We start from the raw sequence: 22708 nt of genomic DNA, 5'->3' as shown, positions 1-22708 counted from the left end.
AAATAAAATGCATGTGATATAACTTATAAAAAGTAATGGCACTGCATGTGTATGTTTACACAATCATAAATCATTTCATATAACTTCAAACATAATCTAATAAAAAATGTTTGACAGCTTTTAGAATAAATTCTTTCTTATACAAGTATCCATTGTCTGTCTCACTCTGAACTCGGCCATTGATCTAACCAGGCTTTCAACAAATGGATACATTACTCTGGAACATAAATCGATAAAAGAATAAAAATATAGAATAACACTCCATATCTGATTTCCAAGAGAGGACAGAATTGGCAACCTGGAGAGCAGTTCAGAAAATGGCTAGTGAACAATGAAGTTCATACAAGTTTTAGTGCCTTTTCTAGTGAATGGTTTCAGATGACTGGTTTTGTCGATAAACAGAAATAAAAAGGGCAAATGGTGATACCTTTACAAGCATGATACAGATGTAATTGAATTTTTAATAACCAGGATATTTAGATTTAGCATTTTGATAAATCAACTATTCTGTCTCCTGATCGAGACATACCAGTCACTGTGAGGAAGGTTTTGGGTTCTGTCACCTGACGAGACATACCAGTCACTGTGTGGAAGGTTTGGGTTCTGTCCCTGGCCGAGACATACCAGTCACTGTGAGGAAGGTTTTGGTTCTGTCCCTGGCCGAGACATACCAGAGTCACTGTGAGGAAGGTTTGGGTTCTGTCACCAGGCCGAGACATACCAGTCACTGTGAAGAAGGTTTAGGTTCTGTCCCTGGCCGAGACATACTAGTCACTGTGAAGAAGGTTTAGGTTCTGTCCCTGGCCGGGACATACTAGTCACTGTGAGGAAGGTTTTGGTTCTGTCCCTGGCCGAGACATACTAGTCACTGTGAAGAAGGTTTGGGTTCTGTCACCAGGCCGAGACATACCAGTCACTGTGAAGAAGGTTTAGGTTCTGTCCCTGGCCGAGACATACCAGTCACTGTGAGGAAGGTTTTGGTTCTGTCCCTGGCCGAGACATACTAGTCACTGTGAGGAAGGTTTTGGTTCTGTCCCTGGCCGAGACATACTAGTCACTGTGAGGAAGGTTTGGGTTCTGTCCCTGGCCGAGACATACTAGTCACTGTGAGGAAAGGTTTGGGTAGCAGCATGAGACTGTCCCCTGGCCGAAACATACTACTGAGTCGTCAATAATTGTAGTTTCTAATCCTTGTCAGCCCCCAGAATTTTCAGACTGGTTCACCCGTTGTCAGTATAATGTGATTATGTTGGGTGGGATCTGATGAGTGTCTTCAGCAGTATACTTCAGTGAGGTAGCACTATAAATCGGCAAAAGTTCTGGCCTATCACAAGCACAAACATACTGCAGCCTCTCAAAACACACACATACACCTCATGCATGTCACACACAGGGGAGGCTTTTACTTATATGACCATAGCTGTCGATAGGACTTTAAACATTCCAAACCTATATTTTGTGAGTGAAAGACTGATCTTTGTGAGTATGTGAGTGTTTTTCAACAATACTAAACCAAATCAAACATTATATCTGTGACTACCTGATCAAACAAGGTAACTGATATTGGGCTATTTATTTTATTTATTCAACAGTTTTTACGTCCGCTGTTACGACCTTGCGGCCTTTCAGCTAACGATGATATTGGGTCAGTTGTATCCAACCTTATGATAATGAAATGCGACTCCAGTTTCCTGTGTTAGCTAAAGGAGAGATCCCAATAGGTCTTCCACACTGAGGATTGCTGAATTCTCACGTCTTGTCTTATCGTTGTAGTTTTGTTTGCGTCTCTTAGATTTTCCACCCCCTATACTGGTTTATCTATTTTCTATTGTGTTGCTGATTTTACAGCTGTTAGATAGATTGTATTTTATCCGATATTCATTTGCTATTTGTCACATCCACACTTTGAATAATTAATAACTAGTAGTTAAGTCAACCAATAATCATCCCTGCATTTAAGTGTCGGTGTTCAATCATCCAGAAAGTGTTTGGATAGATTCAAAGTGTTTTGGATAGATTCCATTTTGTTTTTCCAAAGTTATCGAGGTAAACCTTAACTGTGAACTACCGCAACATGGAAACAATAGGCTATATAGTACAGATTGGTAAATCTATGTATATTGTTATTTTTTCTGGGTGGACAGAATCAAAATAATGTGATGGTTCATGGATATGGGCATTTCAGCTGCATAGTCCAAAAGCTTAGCTATTGTGGCTGTGCGGTTGAGTGTCATGTCTATGTAAGTTAATGCAATGTCAAGCGTGGTTAGCTCTTATGGATGGGTGACCGCTCCGTTGTTTCACCGATGTACGTTACATTTGGTGGCAGCGAACGGGCCTGGTATCCTTAAGGATCGCCTTGGACAGCATGGGAAGTACAATGTTCCTGGAGACTTGTTGGTGACCAGGGGTTCTGGTCATGAGGCGGCACCGCTATAACAACAAGAGGGACATTTGTGTTTGATGAGGATGCCAGGTTGAACCCATGGAAGCTTTGGGAGAAACCTTATCAGCGAAGGGGGAAGTGTGATGGTTCATGGATATGGACATTTCAGCTGCATATTTAGTCCAATAGCTAGCTTTTGTTGCTGTGCGGTTGAGTGTCCTGTCTGTGTACTGAAGATAAGAAATGTCCAGCGTGGTCAGCAGTCTTGGATGGCTGACTGCACTGTTGTACATGTACATCAATCCACTTTTCAATAACATTTTGCATTTGGATTTCTGCCTTAGCATGCATGGATATAGAAGTAGCCAAAAAAGTGCAAAATTAGAACATTTTTATCATTGAAATAACGTAGCCAAATGTTTTCGAAGTAAACAGGTTTGGAACATCCTCTAATTTCCATGAGGATGCAGTTGAACTCCAACGCAATCCTCTGGGATATTACAAGGGATAAATGTTCCTGTTGTGAAGAGCTGATAGAATTTTCAGTACAGGGTGACCTGCTACATTGTACTCATTACAGAAAATTGAATAAGTATTCACAATGAAGGACTGAAAAGCATTAGTGTGATGTTAAATTAGTCCTCTATACCTTAATTAAATTCATGGGATAATCAGACTTGGTACCTTAACGAGATGTTATAATAAGGGAGGTTTCACAAAGGTTGTAATAGGATTATGTCATTATATTGACCGTCTGTGATAAAAAGACATTCTAAGGAGCTTTAATGATGTGAGCTACGATCCTTACAATCCATACAATCGATATGATCAGAGGATTTATCGAGCTACACACTACATACCTGTATGTTGAGTAGAATTGTGGTTTCAGCTTCAACCACTCGGCCAGATTTACATCTATAAAATTCCTATAGATAAGACACAACTACATTCTGTAAACTTCGTTATTTCTGCGGGAGCTTAATTTCACGATTATGATAGGTAAACTACACACATGAAAGAAATGTTTGTATTCGATTTGCCTGAACATCAATTCTCCCCTCACATATGTCCACGGGCTAGTGGTCTAGTGGTATGACGCTGCATGGTGTATGTGTCCAAATAAGCATCGGTTAGTTTGAGTCCTGGCACGGGTGCTCATGTGTTGTATCCTTGAACATTGAGATAGGTACTCTGTTGTGTTCCAGTCAACTCCAGTGTATGCATAAGTAAGTATGAAAATTCCATAGACAATTTGTCTACAGAAAATTGAAATCTCATGGCCCAAGTGATTTTTCCATAGACCCTGCATTTTGTATGACAGAGATGAACGATGCCTTTCTTTTAAAATTTATGATATTATTTGGCTTAGCACCCTCTAGTATATGAGCCACGTTATTCCAGTTCATACTTGCTCATATATATGAAGCTATTATAAGTTATTAACACTTTGTTCTCAGTAAAAAAAACGCACCTCAATTGTAAGTTTTGATGTCATATGATCATTTGTCAGAAAATACAGGAATATTGTTTACATGAATCGTAATGTATGTCAGGACTCAAAATTTGCATAGCCAATCGGGCCAACACTTAGATATTTTACATAGGTCAACCATGTTTTCTAGTCTCGGGCCATCGGACCACTTTACTTTCGAACACTCCAACTCAGCTGTACAGCTACAGCTGAGAACATGATACAGCAGTGTAAGAAACATTGTTACATCGACCAGACAGAAATTAAGAAGGATTATACTGTAAAGAATTTTGGTTAAAACATATCTAGAAACAATTTTATAGTTTTATAATCTCGGCCTACAATTTTACGTCTCAGCCTACAATTTTATAGTTTTGTATTCTTGGCCTACAATTTTATAGTTTTATAGTCTCGGACTACAATTTTGTAGTTTTATAGTCTCAGCCTACAATTTTATAGTTTTGTAGTCTCGGCCTACAATTTTATAGTTTTATGCTCTGGGCCTACAATTTTATAGTTTTATACTCTCGGCCTACAATTTTATAGTTTTATACTCTCGGCCTACAATTTTATAGTTTTATACTCTCGGCCTAGAATTCCATAGTTTTATACTCTCGGCCTACAATTTTATAGTTTTATGCTCTGGGCCTACAATTTAATAGTTCATTGTTTTCCCCTACAATTTCATAGTTCATTGTTTTCCCCTACAATTTGATAGTTTTACAATCTCCGCCTACAATTTTATAGTTTTATACTCTCGGCCTACAATTTTATAGTTTATTGTTTTGGCCTACAATTTCACCAGTCTAAAACATGTAATGGGAAAAACTGTAAGGATTATGGAAATACAATGCTTAAAGCATCATGTCATTGTGCGGGGGAAATAAGATTATCTTAGCATTTTTTGGCTATTTTTCATATTACGGCATATAAATGCTCGCCTCATTACACCTGGCATAAGGACGTGTGGTGTGTCGGACAATTAACTGGTCAGCCTGTAGGATACAAATCGTATGACACGACCTAGCCATTGTCTGGGTAATGAGGCTGGTTTTATGGCTTTTTGCATCCGCTCCTTCAGGGAACATTGCGGTTTATCACATCATTTGTTGATGGCGGATTAGTTTGTCGATACTGAGGGCTGTTCTGTTCTGTTGATGTTTGGCTTGGGGCAATTCCTTTATTTCCTGTGGAACTTTTAGTGGTTAGAACTTCTAGTGGCTCTGATTTTAGCTGCATGTATCCATTTTGGTCTCGTCGATGAACTTATCCATGCAATCTAGTGCAAATTTGTTTGATGACAGGTGCTTAATTTATTAATGCAGATTCAGACAGAATTAGAGTCTTGCTGCAAATCAGACCATGCATGCTCCAAAATAATTATACCTATAATAAAACTCCTAGGTATGTACTGGTCGTTGTATACAATTGTCGTTTCCGTGTTACCTGTCGTTTGTCGAGGTGCCTTGCACTGTAGGGGCCCCAGTGGCCGAGTGGTTAAGGTGTACCGACACTTTATCACTAGCCCTCCATCACTGGGTTGCGAGTTCGAAACCTACGTGGGGCAGTTGCCAGGTACTGACCATAGGCCGGTGGTTTTTCTCCGGGTACTCCGGCTTTCCTCCACCTCCAAAACCTGGCACGTCCTTAAATGACCCTGGCTGTTAATAGGACGTTAAACAAAAACAAACCAGACCAAAGCCTTTCACTGACACTATCAGTCTATATACCAGTAGAATGATTCACTGAGGTGACATTGTAGATGGTTCATAGGTTTACACATAATACCTTTTGTAGAAATTAGTATGTAATCATGTGCACATGCACACACTTGTGTTAGAACCTAGTACAATATAACTTACATAATTACACAATCTTCACCTGGTAAAGGGACAGACTTTATATAATTCTTGCAATACACCATAAATTTGCATATATTTAAGTGTACGCTTGCATATAGTGCCCAGATATGTTTTTGAGGTTCATTTTCAGGAAACAAAAATGGAAAATCTTTTGAGTTTTTTTTTTTCAATTTTGACTTGAACTGCATGTATCATAGCTGAGGGGCTGCGGTGGCCGAGTGGTTAAGGCATCCCGACACTTTATCTCTGGCCCTCCACCTCTGGGTTGCAAGTTCGAAACCCAGGTAAGGCAGTTGCTTGGTACTGATCGTATACGGCTTGTGGTTTTTCTCCAGGTACTCTGGCTTTCTTCCACCTCCAAAACCTGGCATGTCCTTAAATGACCCTGGCTGTTTATAGGACTTTAAACAAAACAAACCAAGCCTGGCAGCTGACTACTTCAGTATAGGACAATAGAAATCTGTAACCTACCACAGCTTCCTAACAACCTTTAATTGAAATGATCTGTACCCAATGTTTAGTAAAATGTCGGTGTGGAATGTCGGTGTGGCCCTACCAATACATGTCCACAAAAATATCACACAAGTGAATTCATTTGATAACAGGCTGAATATGTGATTAAAGTCTACCAATGTCAATTGCATTTCAGTAGAAATTCAATTATACCATCCCTTTGTTGTCTTACAGCTGACAATCAGTTAAAGGGCTGTCAATAGCTAGTACACTATAATTACATACATACATGTACATATACTGTATTTGATTTAATAAGCGAACCTGCATTCCCATATCTAAGTGCACATGGCCACATGTATTAACCTTCAGTTTTCTCACAAAAACATGATGAGTGTAGTAATTCAAACAAAAAATGTTCCTTGGGAATTAAATCTCATTGATCTGCTCCTATTTATAAATCTGTAGTCTTGTTATGAAAGACTCTAGATTGTTTTCATCACGTAAAGGTATGTAAATGGAAAATGGTCATTTTTTCCTGCCAGAATTCACCTGAAAACTTTTATATATACCTGTTCATAGTTTATTGAGGGTACTTATTTCATGTTTTTGTAAACTCATTATTCGGTTTGGTTTCATATAGTTGTATGTCCTATTAACAGTATCCAACCATTGGATATATTCTATAAATTACATTGCATATATAGAAATGAGTTTAAAAAAGTGTGTCTTCATCTGGAATTGAACCTGCACTACCCAGGGTCATTATCACACTTACCTTCAGGTGGTTTTTCATCAGTTTCAATGGGTACCAGTTGCATTGATTCATTTTTAGTTGAAATAGCAGTCCCAACGGAAAAGCTAAGCATACATATGGGAATGACATCACATGTTTTCAGCAGTAGAGGAAATAAATGTGCAAGATAATCTGTTATCAATAACGAGCCATTGGATATATTCAATAAATTACATCGCATATAGAAATCAGTACTGAAATAGTGCGGGTCTGCACCAGGAATAGTGCGTGTCTGCACCAGGAATAGTGCGTGTCTGTCTGCACCAGGAATAGTGCGTGTCTGCACCAGGAATCGAACCTGCAATCCAGGGCTTAGTGGCCAGTCACACTACCATCTGAGCTACATTTACACTTTTTAGCTCACCTGGTCCAAAGGACCAAGGTGAGCTTATGCCATACCGTCACGCATCCGTCGTCTGTACGTCCGTCAAAAATTGACTTCTTCATAACCGCAGATCGGAATTTGACCAAATTTGGTCAGAAGTATCTATATGGGGTGGGGACTCAAAATTGTACAAATGATGGGGCTGACCTCACCACTGCATGGGTTAGTATAGCAACGCATGCCTCCACTTTGTTTGATATCCATTACGTGATGCCAACTTTATAGTGCTACCTCAATGAAGCATACTGCAGAAGACACCCAGCAAGACACCCCCACCCAGTCACATTATACTGACAACGGGCGAATCAGTCGTCCCTATCCCCAAAATGCTGAGCACTATCAGCAGGAGTAACAATTACCACTTTTAAAGACTCTTGTAATATTGGACACAACCCAAAGCCTTTCACAAAGTTGGAAACGCTCAACTAAAGGCCGAAAAGTGCACTTGTTAGGTCGCATTCATTAGTTTAGAGATTTCTTATTATAGCCAGTCACTGAGGTATTACGAAATTGCCTTTGGGGCACAAGGTTGATAATCATATTTCAAGGTCATAAGTTCACAATATTCAGTAAGGTTAATTAAGCCATTATGAAATGCAGTTATAGTAGAAACCCTTATACTGCCTAATGCACGGTGCACATTAATCTATGTATTTCCTAAAGGCCATGAAAGTTGCATAAATATTCAGTTTAATTAAATGTAAAATATTAATATAGGTACAATGCGGTATGGATATACAAAAATCCCAGAATTTGAACTCTGCACATGAAAAAAATTACTAATGTAACATAATTTGTAGAAACTTGATACTAAATGGGCTGTCTATAGATCTGTTCTCTAGTGAGCTCGGCCTCTAGAACTAAAAATGTCTCTCAAGGTCGTTGTCAGCCAATCTCCTACTGTTTTCTTGGTGATGTGGCCAACACTTAACGCCAGACTTTATATACTCATTCTGATGAGTGCTTCTTGATTCTAAATCAAACATTGGTAAATATACATTGTGGTTTTAGTGACTGTTAAAGTCACATTGTGTAATAACTAGGTGGTAGTTTTTCGTTCGCCTGGATCATAAGGCTTTCATATCACTTTGGTATAGAAATACATGTATGTATGAATATTGTGGTTATTTACCATTTCCTAATTTGATGTGAAATATTTAAACAAAAACCAAAAAAATGCCTTGACCGAACTTTAAAAAATCATTGGAAAGACACGTTTGCATTTGTATTAAGGTTTTACTTGTGTATTTTAAAATTTGCATCTGGAATTGAAATTGCGATGATTTACAAAAATTTAATAAAACTTTTGCTAGCCACGGGAAGTTTTAAAGGGGGCTTACTGATCAGTTGTTGACCACAGATCTGTCACCAATACTGAGAATTATAATACTAGTCGGTTATAAAATCATATGTGAGACGGCAAAATCAGCTTTTAGTGACCACAACATCTGTGATTGCCAGCATTATAGTCCTTGTGAAGACGTAAATTTAAAGCCGTTATATATTTGTATGATTGAATCAATAATGTACTGTATAGTTGTTTAATTTCGCGGGGAGACAATTTCGCGTTTTTGCCTTTGCGACTTAAATTTGCATGGAGAATATTTCGCGCATTTTCAATTTCTTACAAAAGTAAATCAGTATAAGCTATCTTTCTTGACAAATAAGTATCTAGTGTAGGCTATATATACAGCAAAGAAATGAAAACGAAAGTACCAAGGACCTAGGACCTAGCTAGTACAACTGCAAAGATATACTCAGTAGAGATGTAAGAATTTGATAATTAAAGGCAGACATAATTATTCCTGACAAAAAAGTTTGTTTGCAGAAGATAGATATTAAATTGGGCTCCATCCTTTTGTCACATTGTCCGTACGTCTGTTCGATGGGGTTTCCTTCCACAGCATATACCCCCCACGCACTTCCGTGAGCCGTGGGCCGGTGAGAGCTAGTGATTATATGAGTCAGTATAAAAATAAAATAAAACTCTTAAGCATCTAATGCCTACATTTTAGAATTACGGTTTAAAGATAGCACAATTTCAAAATGTCAAGACTTTAAAAAGAACCTTTTTAGTTGTCCTTTTGACAATTTCAATTGGCTCTTTGGACAAATTAGATCTTTAGCATTATGAACAATAGAAAAGTTATACTTTGCATTGCAGTTCGGTATTAATTTTCAGAAATGTATTAAAAAACATTTACAGCATAGTTAAATCCCTTAAAACATATCCAAAATATTTTCCACTTTTTGGTGACAGTTTTAATTAATTCCCTTTCTGTTCATAATCAATTAATCTAATTGATCATTGACAGCTTTACCAATTGTGACGATTGATCATGAATTTTAAAACGATTCTCAGGACTAGTTTTACTTATAAATTCATATCTTGATTGAGCGCCAAAATTCAGAAGTCAGCAATACTTATGATTTATAAGCATATGAAGTATTGTATACTAAGATGTGTTATGCTAATTGGTTTAGCAGTACTCTGATGGTATTTGTATAACATCAATATTTGTACAATATAACAGAGAAAATCAAACATTCAACTACCGTAGCAAGTATATTTTTTCTGTAAAGACTGGTTAGGCGGGTTGTCTTTATGCCTGATATACATGCTAGAGCAAGGATCGTCCTAATGTGAATCAATATAAAACTATAGACAGCGGAGGGAATGTAAATATTTGCTATACATTCAAACACATTGAGGAACCAGTTTAAAACCATTCCTGTTTTCAATATAAAGGTAAAACTTGAATAATTTTGCCCCAATGTGCATGGATCCTGCTCACATAGAGCTTGTCAAATTTATTTTATTTTATTATTGAAAAAAATATGTATTTAAAGAGAACTTATAGATTTTTCCTTGCTGAAGAATCCCACGCAATATTGTTAGCCTAAAAATACACTATCAATTTGCCTACCTAACACCGACTACCCCAAGTCAGAGGACTGCATGTACTGTAATACAATATATTTTGTCTATACTACTTCTCCTGAAGTACTTAACCATTTGTAATCGAACTTTCCGCACATACATGTGCACAGATGTTTAGGGTTTTATGAGCTGTGTAATAGTGGAGAGTTGATATGTTTAAAGTATGATCCCAGTAGTGAATGTTACAGACAATATCAACACATCAGCAATCATGTAGCTATCAGTCCACCTACATGAGATGATGTGTCATGTATCAAAGTTAAGTCACTCTGACATACATTTTGACCTTTGACCTACATCCAAGAAATTGTTCATCCAGACGCGTAAATATTGTCAATACATGTACAGTAAAACCCTGTTATATCGCCACCCATTATACCGCCAAACTCGCTTATCATCCTGGATTTTTTCAGAACAAATTTCCTCCCACGCTAATGCACGCGTTTTACCGCCAAACTTGCATACCGACAAAATGGTAAAAATAACATCATCTTGACCTCGTTAATATCACCAAATTGAGTCCAGAAGGACGTGTGTTTATATGTTATTGTTACGTGACAGACTGGTGACTGACAGATCATTCAGAAATATTTATCTCTTCAACAGTTTCTTCTGTCAGTCTGTCAGTCGAAGGCAAAACAAACGACAATTCATATATTTTTCGGCGCCTGGTAGATGCACGTTATAAGTTAAACGAGGTAACATTGAAAATCATGTTGAGATTACTGTAGACCATGTGATGAAAAAATTACGATGACATTCTCGGGAAAATAATGAGATTTTATATTTATTTGTTATCAAAGTGTATAAACTATGTACAATTTGATGCAATATTTATACATCCGCAACGAAGTTAGGGGGGGGGGGGGGGGGGTATACTGGAATCAGGTTGTCTGTCCGTCCGTCCATCCGTCTGTCTGTAGACACATTTTGTCCGGACAACTCCTCCTAAACGGATGGGCCGATTCCAATGAAACTTCACACAAATATTAATTATCATGTGTAGATGTGCATGCCACTTTGTTTTTCTCAAAATTATGGTTGCTATGGCAACTGGTCACTATAAACAGGTTTTCCGATAAGAACCATAACTTTAAGTTTGTCCGGACAACTCCTCCTAAACTAAATGGCCGATTTCAATGAAATTTCACACAAATATAGAGGACCATGTGTAGATGTGCATGCCACTTTCTTTTTTTTCAAAATTATGGTTGCTATGGCAACTGGTCACTATATTACTGGGTTATCTTAGTTAGCCTCTATTTAACAGTTCCAATTCACCATTGACTCATGCAGATTGCGGGGGTATTAGTCAGCCATGCTGGCGACAGTTCTAGTTTGATATGAATCAATTGTTTTTGATTTTCAAAGTCTACAGTTGTTACGGAAACACTAGCTATAGTGTTTGGACTGCTAAGTCGGGTTGGAACGGCAAACCTGATATACCGCAAACTTGTTATGTTGCCAAAATCGCGGAGAACAGAAGGTGGCGATATAGCGAGGTTTTACTGTACTTCACATTGGAACTTTATACTTGGGGAATGTTCACCTAGGTGAGGCAGATGTGCGGTTAAAAATAGGTCACTCAGACCCACATTATGACCTTCTCCCTGCATGAAAAAAATTTGGTTGGGCCTGAATCCTGCAATACTTGTCACAGAAACTTCTCACTTCGTTTTATCAACCATTCCTTACTTAATTAGTAAATTCTTCAACTTGTTGAAAAGCAGTGACTGTTGGATTTAAGGAGTAAAATCCTAGTTAAATGGGCATTCCTTCGAATTCTTTCAGACATCAGAAAAATGCAAGTTTTCTGTTGATAAAATCTATGCCTGAATGAGTATTATATGAGATTTTGTGCTTACCAGAAATGAAAGTAATGTGGAAATGTACAGAAAAATGACATTTCGTACACAATTACCGTCAGCCTTTGCGGTAATTTGTGATACTTTGGGTTGAATTGAGAATTTTTATGATATACATAATGCTTGAAGCAGTTTGGTTTCCCTTGAGAGTAAAACTACCATATTAATTTAAAGATTATAATTTTTACAACTTGGAAAAAATACACATTTCCCCATGAAGTTTCATTTTGGCGACATACACTTTATTCAAAGGAAGGAATGTCCCTTTAAAAACATTTTGTTAAATTCTGTAATGCTTCCTATAGACTGGAACATTCAAAACTGGGGCCAGGTTTATATCATAGAGGACCTCTATTAGAGGTGTTATGTTATAGAGTCTAACCCCAGATGTATATATTCACCGGAATTCTACAGGTATAGAACACTCTAAATTAATTCAATACCTATTCTCAATTTCATCTCGTTAACTACAGGTATACATATTCCATAAAAAGCTCACAAATTAGGAAATCTCATTCAAATCGCTTGATTGTTATGTATTGAATTCAATTTCTCCTTTGTACAGACAGATTATTTTCAGTGAAATCTCGACATGTGATAAGTGTACATTGGACATTTCTATTCGGACGAGTTTTGTGTGGGAGATTTTGTCTCTTCAGATTACGGGAATATTTACCACAGTACAGGTTTTAAATGTCCCACTAGTTATAAATAGACCTTTAAACATACGCTGTGTTGTGTGCTAATGTCACACTAACTTCAACTGGACTAATGGACCATGCCATTTTATTGAGACGCCTCTGATGGCATTTTCTTACCTGGTTTCCAACTCACCTTGTCATTTTTTTTACTTTTAAATGCCATAACGACTGCTGAACAAGGGTTCAAAATCATTTCATATAAAGTTATAGAGTACCTGGTCATGAAGCGTTAGGAGTTACTAAGTCTTTACTTTTTAAAAAAAAATCACAATGGGGGTTATTTCCACAGGGGTTTAATTTTACAATTTTGATAAGTAAACTTGGGGTTGATTTCTGCAAAGAGTTTTAAAATTTTTTTGCAAATTTGATATGTACACTATACACTATAGAGGTTATATTTTCACGAGTTTTTCCTTTTCATCTGTTCCATATAGATACCTGCACATACAGTGAAACCTGACTTTACTGACACTGTTTTTGGCTGAGTCAGTGTGTCGGTAAAGTCAGTGTGTCAGATATGACAGTGTGTCAGATATGGCAGTGTGTCGGTAAAGTCAGTGTGTCGGATATGACAGTGTGTCGGATATGTCAGTGTGTCAGATATGACAGTGTGTCGGTAAAGTCAGTGTGTCGGATATGACAGTGTGTCAGATATGACAGTGTGTCAGATATGACAGTGTGTCAGTAAAGTCAGTGTCAGATATAACAGTGTGTCAGATATGGCAGTGTGTCGGTAAAGTCAGTGTGTCGGATATGACAGTGTGTCAGATATGGCAGTGTGTCGGTAAAGTCAGTGTGTCGGATATGACAGTGTGTCAGATATGGCAGTGTGTCGGTAAAGTCGGTGTGTCGGATATGACAGTGTGTCAGAAAGTCGGTGTGTCAGATATGACAGTGTGTCGGATATGACAGTGTGTCGGATATGACTGTGTGTCGGTAAAGTCGGTGTGTCAGATATGACAGTGTGTCAGAAAGTCGGTGTGTCAGATATGACAGTGTGTCGGTAATGTCAGTGTCAGATATGACAGTGTGTCGGTAAAGTCAGTGTGTCAGATATGACAGTGTGTCGGTAAAGTCAGTGTCAGATATGACAGTGTGTCGGTAAAGTCAGTGTGTCAGATATGTCAGTGTGTCAGATATGACAGTGTGTCAGATATGTCGGTAAAGTCAGTGTTGGCAATGACATTGGAGCGTGTTGCAGTAATCTTTAGGATATGGTCAGATATTCAGTAGTCATTAAAGTGAAATGTCACTGTACATTACGAAATAATGTATGGGGCAAAATTTTCATGGCTGATTTGCTTTCGCCAATTCACTACGATTACTGGGTCTCTATGTGTTTGTCTCCTGCAAATAGTGTTTAATGGCTCCTATAAACTCACCCCTACTATTGGGTTAAAGACGGCTTGTAACTTGCTACTACTGGCACAGAGGAAAGGGTTGACTGTTGAAATTATACACACTTAAATATCAGCTACGATCCTTAAAGTATTGCTGTTATACGAAATGCAATATGAGAGTAATTCCCAATGGAGAATTGGACCGAAGTAGAGTGTAAGCATTTTTTACCACATACATAATAATACTTGTATGTGTGAGAATTGGTTTGCTGATATTTGAATACACGTTTATTGATAATTTACAGCAATGTGTTAGGTATAGGGAGCCTCAAGATCACCAGTCATAGCACAGATAGATCTATACATTAAAAAGACAATAGGCTAAGTATACATTTGTCTTTTGGACAGGGTTTTGGGGTAAGTTATTTTAAACTAATTTAAGTGATTCAAAAGTTGCATGATCTGGTAAAAGGAGGAACTTCTATTTTGTTGTTGTTGCAATTTTGAACTTTCAATTTGTGATGTAATTTTTCTTTTTCTAAAAATCATAATTTGATTTATGTTGATGCTCTAGAATGCACAGAATGTATTTACGTTGTAAGTGGATCCACAATTATAACAGGTTATCTACACCAGAGACTTCATATAATTACTAAACCAGAAATTTGACAGGTTATCTACTCCAGAAACTTCATAATTCCGAAACCAGATATTTGACGGGTTATTTATTCGAGAGACTTCCCATAAACCCTTAACCAGAAATTCACTCCTATGAAGTTTTTCAATTTATATTGCAATAATTAATTTTTCTTTGATTTCATGGTAAATACTCAAATGTGATTGGTCGAAAAATTCTTTTCATTCTTCTATGAAAGAAATTCTGAGAATGGTGCGAAAAATGTGACGTCACAATACGACAATTGACGTTGCGTATTGATTTGAGAAAAAGAATCCCATTTAAAACCAGTAAAATTGTACATAAAACATGTTTTAAATTAGAAAATCATTTTCAAAAATTAATTATAAGCGTTGATGTCAATTATCTTTTAGTTTCATCGGGGTATGAAACAAATTTTGTTTGCAAACTTCTGTAAGAATCCGCTATGCGGATTCATACAGTTTGCAAAAAAAAAAATTTCATATCCGCGATGAAACTTAAAAAAAATGACATCAATGCTTAATTAACTACAGCAGAGATATTTACAATATCACAAATCAATATCATTTACCACCGAAATTTAATAAATGATTTGTTTACAAAATAGTTTATAATTAGGAGTATCCTAGCTATTTATAAGTAACTTATCCAATGAAGAATCAATTTAAAGGAGAAAACATTTCAAGGTCAAGATGTCTTTCAGGAAGAAAATGGAAGAAAAACAAAATTAATTTGATGAATTCAACAAATTAGATTCTGTTATATTTGTCAATATTTTTTCCATGTATAGAAAGTTTTCAATCTAAAAGTTGGCAAAGGTTAATCAAATGTAAACACTGCTGAACATAGTAAAATGAAATAGTATATTTTGATGCATCTTCAGTAAACAGTAGTCATTTGGCCTGGTTCTTATCAGCTTAGTCTGTTTACATACTGTCAAAATACCAATCACGCCTTTATAGAGAGAAATCTGGGGCCCTCACAGCTAACTAAGTGCTCGTCATGTTCTCGTTAAATGTAGAGTGATGATTTATATCTGTTGGTTTGGTAAATAATTATTTTCCTGGAGATATTTTTTTGCAAACACGATTTGTCATGATTACCAAGTGTTTTCGTTGAGTATGATGATGTTTATTTGTTGCTATGGTGATATTTTTCAACATAAAAAAGAATGCTCCATCACATGAACATAACATCTTAATTTCTTTGATAATTGGAAATATTTTTAATGTTCTCGCGGCAATTTGTGATCAATTATTCTTATCTAATTAATTAACCTGTCAAGTTGATTGATAAAAATAAACCAATTGGGGAATGAATCAGGTTGTCTCTGACATCAATGTGTCAAGAAATGACCTTGAATGTTTGGTCGCATCATGATCATATGTAGAATGTATTAAATGAAATTCAAGCAAACTTTTATTAAGGTCAAGGCATGAGGACCAATAATACAATGGTTATGTTTGGACTGTATGTATTATTACCTCAAGGTCGGTCTCAGGTGACACTGAATGGTTGACACACTTGCCTTTCACCTTAATTGGCAGCAGGGGTTCAATGCCCTGATTGGACATGAAAGGTATGGGTCAACTGCCTGACAATGTGGGTTTTCCCCTCTGTTTCCTCCCACCGTCAAACGGTTAACCTGTAATTCCATCAGGGCTTGGCTTGGTTAATTTTGTTTTAACGTCCTATTAACAGCCAGGGTCATTTAAGGACGTGCCAGGTTTTAGAGGTCGAGGAAAGCCGGAGTACCCGGAGAAAGTCCACCGACCTAAGGTCAGTACCTTGAAACTGCCCCATGTAGGTTTCGAACTCTCACCCCAGAGTTGGAGGGCTAGTGATAAAGTGTCAGGACACCCTAACCACTCGGTCCAGTTCCATCAGGGACAACAAGCATGATCGATTAATATAATTTAATATAACCATTTTTAGAATCGTTGTAAAATAAAGTTACCTTTATAATTTACAAAAGTACCTTACTAAAAAAGAAATGTATGTATCAATGTTTTTTCAGTTATTCCTTTTTTCAGGAAAAGCATCTTTCCTTTTAGATCTTCTGTCAGATTCTGATCAACCATAATTACTTCCCCATTTTTCCTCTGTTAGTAGGTATTTAGCAATAAGCATGACATCCAATGTGGGCCGAGAATACGTAAAGTTATTTTAAATTCTATGTACAGAGTGCTAACAGTTATTTTGATTCCAGATGGTCACAAAAGTTCATTAGTTGTAAATAAAAATCCAAACACATGTGAGGAGATGAGAGATAAAATTGTTATATTATGAAGTATAAATCAGTCTAACCTGTTTACCCCTTTTCCTTGACAAATGAAATCTTCCAATTAAGAGTAGAGTAGACAAGAGTATACCAGAGTAGACAAGTCTATTATACTGGTTTGAATGGTGGTTTAAGATCTTTGATTTGTGCTAATTTTAGTTCTATCATGTGGCATATAAGTCATTATAGAAAGCATTGTCAGTTTGATAACAAATTTTACAAGCTAAAGAAATGTAATTTCAAACTTAAAAAGGTCATGGTAATTGTATCTATAATGAAACATTTTGATTTGTTCCTTACATTTCCTATTTGAAATGTGTAAAGGTCACATAAAATTACTATTTAAGACTCTTATGAATTACTGATATTGTAGCTCTAAGACAGTTTAAATGAAGGCATTTCAATCTTTTAAATAATTAAAAACAAAAACAAATTGGTCAATGGACTTGAATGAAAAATGGTTCAATTGTCATATAATTAATCAATTCATTCATAAAACAAATGTCATAAAAAATAAGCTTCAAATACTTTTAAACAATTTTATTTAAGCTTAGAAATTTTTAAAGCTTTAGACATAAGTTTTGCTCAGAGCCTGACTATCTAAAGCTTTATCAAACTAATGACTCACTGTACCCAAACATTCATGTATTCAATTTCCTGAAGTGTCTTAAAACGACATAAATGGGAAATATATTTTCACATTTTCAAAATTAATTTTAGATGTATTAATTCAATTTAATTCATCAAGCTGAACCATCTTTTGAAGAACAAACCACTTGGATTTTGTTATTCATTCAGGCCAACAATACCTATTATTTTAGGTAAATGTATTCCGGTTTAAATATCACATCATGAACAGCCTGTCGAGTGTTCCTGGTTTGGTGGAGTCAAACAAGTTAAACAACCGTGATCGTTCTTCAGAGAATTTAAAATGTCTTGCATGCATGCACATGTATGTAACTAAACACAATATGTAACTTTGTGTTAACTAAGAGACCTGGGAGAGATCGGGGAAGACATTTTTGTCAATTGATTTGTAAATTATATAATTTTTGAGCTATCTACATGGAGTATGTGGTTTTCGAAGAGGAATGTTGTCACATATGGGTTAACGGATATCTTATCAAAGTTGATTAAATAACTTGTACAGAGTTCTAAGGTAAGATACAATATTTTGAGATAATTTAGTTATAAATTTTAATCTAGACTGTAGGGATTATTCAGTGTCATACCTTGAAAATCTCAGAATTCAGTGTCATACCTTAAAAAACTCACAATTCAGTGTCATACCATGAAAGTCTTTAAATTCAGTGTCATACCTTGAAAGTCTTAGAATTCAGTATCATATGTTGAAAGTCTCAGAATTCATGCAGTGTCTTACCTTGAAAGTCTTTGAATTGTATGTCATACCTTGAAAATCCTACAATTCATTGTCATACCTTGAAAGTCTTTGAATTCATTGCCATACCTTGAAAGTCTCAGAATTCAGTGTCATCACCTTGAAAGTCTTTAAATTCAGTGTCATGCCTTGAAAGTCTTTAAATTCAGTGTCATATGTTGAAAGTCCCAGAATTCATGCAGTGTCTTACCTTGAAAGTCTTTGAATTGTATGTCATACCTTGAAAATCCTACAATTCATTGTCATACCTTGAAAGTCTTTGAATTCATTGCCATACCTTGAAAGTCTCAGAATTCAGTGTCATCACCTTGAAAGTCTTTAAATTCAGTGTCATGCCTTGAAAGTCTTTAAATTCAGTGTCATGCCTTGAAAGTCTTTAAATTCAGTGTCATATGTTGAAAGTCTCAGAATTCATGCAGTGTCTTACCTTGAAAGTCTTTGAATTGTATGTCATACCTTGAAAATCCTACAATTCATTGTCATACCTTGAAAGTCTTTGAATTCACTGTCATGCCATTAAAGTCTTGGAATTTGACCCTATATATAGTACCTTGAAAACCCCTTGAATTTCAGCACTTGCCTGAAAAAGTCTATGTTGTCATGATGTTACCTTGAAAGTGTTACAGTAAGGAATTAATCTTAATGCCTTGAAACATTCCTGAATTTATGTCTTTGTTGTTGAAATAAACTATAGAAGATGAATTACTCTCCTAATTAAAGAAAAAAACATCATCAGTATGCCATAATATCTGTGTTGAAATTGATGATGTTATCAATTTGGATATGCTACATAAAATGATGACGTTGGGATATTGTGAGTAAGCGTCATACGTAATGGCAATGCTGTCTGATTTACCGTACGTCATGTGAGATTGATTTATTCCATCCCGCGGTAGCCGAGTGGTTAAGTTGTACCGACACTTTAACACTGGCCCTCTACCTCTAGGTTGTGAGTTCGAAACCCGCGTGGGGCAGTTGCCAGGTACTGACCGTAGGCCGGTGGTTTTTCTCTGGGTACTCCGGCTTTCCTCCACCTCCAAAACCTGGCATGTCCTTAAATGACCCTGGCTGTTAATAGGACGTTAAACAAAAACAAACCAAACATAGCAACTAATAGATGATCACCTTATGGGGTATGTGAGAATTGATTTCACCAAAGTTATATCACTGTCCTTGGAATGTCCTTAAATTTCATGACAGATGATTTTAAAAATCTCAAATGGCCAAGAAAAACAGAGCAGTTTCAAATAATTAGCTTGAAGATCAAAGACTTTATCAAAAGGTCAGTGTGGAGAAGAAAAGAAAAAAAACACCAATTAATGACTTCCTTGTCTGGAAACAGGTTTTTAAAAAGATAAAACATCAGTGATTTTAATCAACAGCATGGAAGGAAAGATGCGCTTCAAATTATTGCTCTGGAAGATACGATAGAAAGAGTATGAAGAGTGTGTGTTGAGAAAATTGGCAAACTTTTTACAGAAAAATTTAGTGTTAATCTGACAGATAAAAATGTTTATTATTTTTTACACATTATATTGATAAAAAACTGAATGAAATCTTTTTTTTCTAAATATGAAGAAGAAAAAAATTTAAATTGGAAAAAAAAAATTCAAAAAAATAAATCACTAGTACAGGTGTTATGTCATTGTTGTTACAGCTACATAATTGTCAATTTATTATTTTCCAGTATTTGTGAGTTTAATTCATTCATTTTCTTATATTTTCAGGCACAATGATACTCCAGAAATGATCAAGAGATCTTAAAGTGATAGAGAAGAAAACATCATAGCTGCCATTTCGGAATCTTAGAAAATAATTTTTGAAGAAGATTTTATGGAAATTCACAACACTGTGTTGAAGTTTGGGAGACAGTGACTGTAATAAGATATTCAGCTGAGTGAGTGGATAATATGGAGTGGACTATTATTGTACTGTCAGCCCTGGTTGGTTTAGCTACAGCTAATGGTGAGTATGCGTTTCACTCTTGATATTTTACTGCTTCAGGCAACCAATATCTTTGAGATTAATGGTAGGATTTATAATCATGATATATAAGCTAATAAAAAATCTGTTCGTTCCATCAATCCATTTTATTTTTTGTATTGTGAATCTTTATCCAATAATGGGGGCCGCGATAGTGAAGTCTGTTAGAGCGCCAGACACTTAACCTCAGGTGAAGATCTGAGGTGCACGGTCCGACACTCCCTACCCGTGTCGGTGCATGGTCCGACACTCCCTACCCGTGTCGGTGCATGGTCCGACACTCCCTACCCGTGTCGGTGCATGGTCCGACACTCCCTACCCGTGTCGGTGCATGGTCTGCACTCCCTACCCGTGTCGGTGCATGGTCCGACACTCCCTACCCGTGTCGTTGCATGGTCCGACACTCCCTACCCGTGTCGGTGCATGGTCCGACACTCCCTACCCATGTCGGTGCATGGTCCGACACTCCCTACCCGTGTCGGTGCATGGTCCGACACTCCCTACCCGTGTCGGATTGTGTTTCACAGGAAGCTGTGAAACGGGCCGGTCTCTCTGTACTGTCCTGGTTGTTTCCTTGAGCAAGACATTTTTCCATAATTGCTCTGGATGTCACAAACAAACAATCTTTATATAAGATTGTACAAGATTTCCCGTCCTTTTAAATTGTACCCTGAATTACTTTTTTAATGGTTACTAGTTGTTAGATAAAGTTGTTAAAAAATAAAGCATTTCGAAGAAATTATGTGAAGATATCTTTTTGAAATATGTGGGATTTGGTGGAATGCACACCTGATCCAGCTGTTGTGTTCTAAATGTGAAGGGGCTGCGATGGCCGAGTGGATCAGGTGTCCCAACACTTTATCACTAGCTGTCCACCTCTGGGTTGCAAGTTCGAAACCCACTTGGGCAGTTGCCTGGTACTAACCGTAGGCCATTAGTTTTTCTCCGGGTACTCCAGCTTTCCTCCACCTGCAAAACCTGGCACATCCTTATATGACCCTGGCTATTAATAGGACGTTAAACAAAAATAAACCATAAAGTCCTAAATGTGTATTATCCATCATTATTGTTTGTTAACCAATGAGACAGACGAGGCACGAGATCAAATATAGCAGTGTAGCACAATGCGATATCACTGTATTTTAATATTTGACATTTAACTGTATGTTATATGGAAGAGCTTGGTTGTTGGAATAATATTTTTGTACAAAATGAACTCGACAATACTCCCGAGTACATCACGGTACGTACCGCCATGGCATTTTGAGCAAGACTACACTGTCCAAATCTGATTAGATGAGCCAGAGTCAACTACCAGTATTCATAATAAAGCAACAGAGAGCTGTGTTTAAGGTGATTACTGGCTCGAGGCGACTTGTCTCACACTTGTGACGTCACAGCCCAAAATCTATCTAGTGACGAACAGCCCAAGTGCTGTTGGCTATTGACAGACAGGTAAAAATAGCCAGTTTTCACAACTTATATTTCGGGACAGAGAAAGCAGTTTTCGATGGCAGTTTTCGATAGCTTCTAATGTGCAGTTCAGCTAATTAATTCACAGTTGAAATCATTCAGTGTTTACTCTAATATGGAATGAATGTATAATGTTCCAATCTGTACTATGCTTGTTTATTTTTGTAAAAACAGTTCCGCCGGGAAAGCCTACAATCGACGGATTTAATATCTCTGCTGTGGTCGGAACTGTAGTATCACTGACGTGTACGACAGTCGGAGGGATACCTAATCCTACTCTTTGGTGGTACCAGAACGGCGTACAGGTGAAACAAGACTCAGTCTTAGTGGTACGTACTGTCAACAGGTAAAAATATAAAGGTACATACTGTCAACAGGTAAAAATATAAAGGTACATACTATCAACAGGTAAAAATATAAAGATTCAGTCTTAGAGGTACATACTATCAACAGGTAAAAATATAAAGGTACATACTGTCAACAGGTAAAAATATAAAGGTACATACTGTCAACAGGTAAAAATATAAAGGTACATACTGTCAACAGGTAAAAATATAAAGGTACATACTGTCAACAGGTAAAAATATAAAGGTACATACTGTCAACAGGTAAAAATATAAAGGTACATACTGTCAACAGGTAAAAATATAAAGGTACATACTGTCAACAGGTAAAAATATAAAGGTACATACTGTCAACATGTAAAAATATAAA

General features: G+C 36.7%; 1 long non-coding RNA gene across 1 annotated transcript in view; it reads left to right on the top strand.

Moving 5' to 3' along the window:
* Positions 1-22321, top strand: part of LOC117341466 — a 28321-nt gene extending 6000 nt beyond the window's left edge. Inside the window, exons 2-3 of the long non-coding RNA XR_004535636.1 lie at positions 20266-20503; positions 22169-22321. This is a non-coding gene — a long non-coding RNA (uncharacterized LOC117341466). The remainder of the gene's footprint in view (positions 1-20265; positions 20504-22168) is intronic.
* Positions 22322-22708: the final 387 nt, after the last annotated feature.

The sequence above is a fragment of the Pecten maximus genome, chromosome 13 (assembly GCF_902652985.1).
Source record: "Pecten maximus chromosome 13, xPecMax1.1, whole genome shotgun sequence".
NCBI lineage: Eukaryota > Metazoa > Mollusca > Bivalvia > Pectinida > Pectinidae > Pecten > Pecten maximus.
Note: the sequence above shows the minus strand (reverse complement) of the source record. Positions and strands in the feature narration are given on the sequence as shown.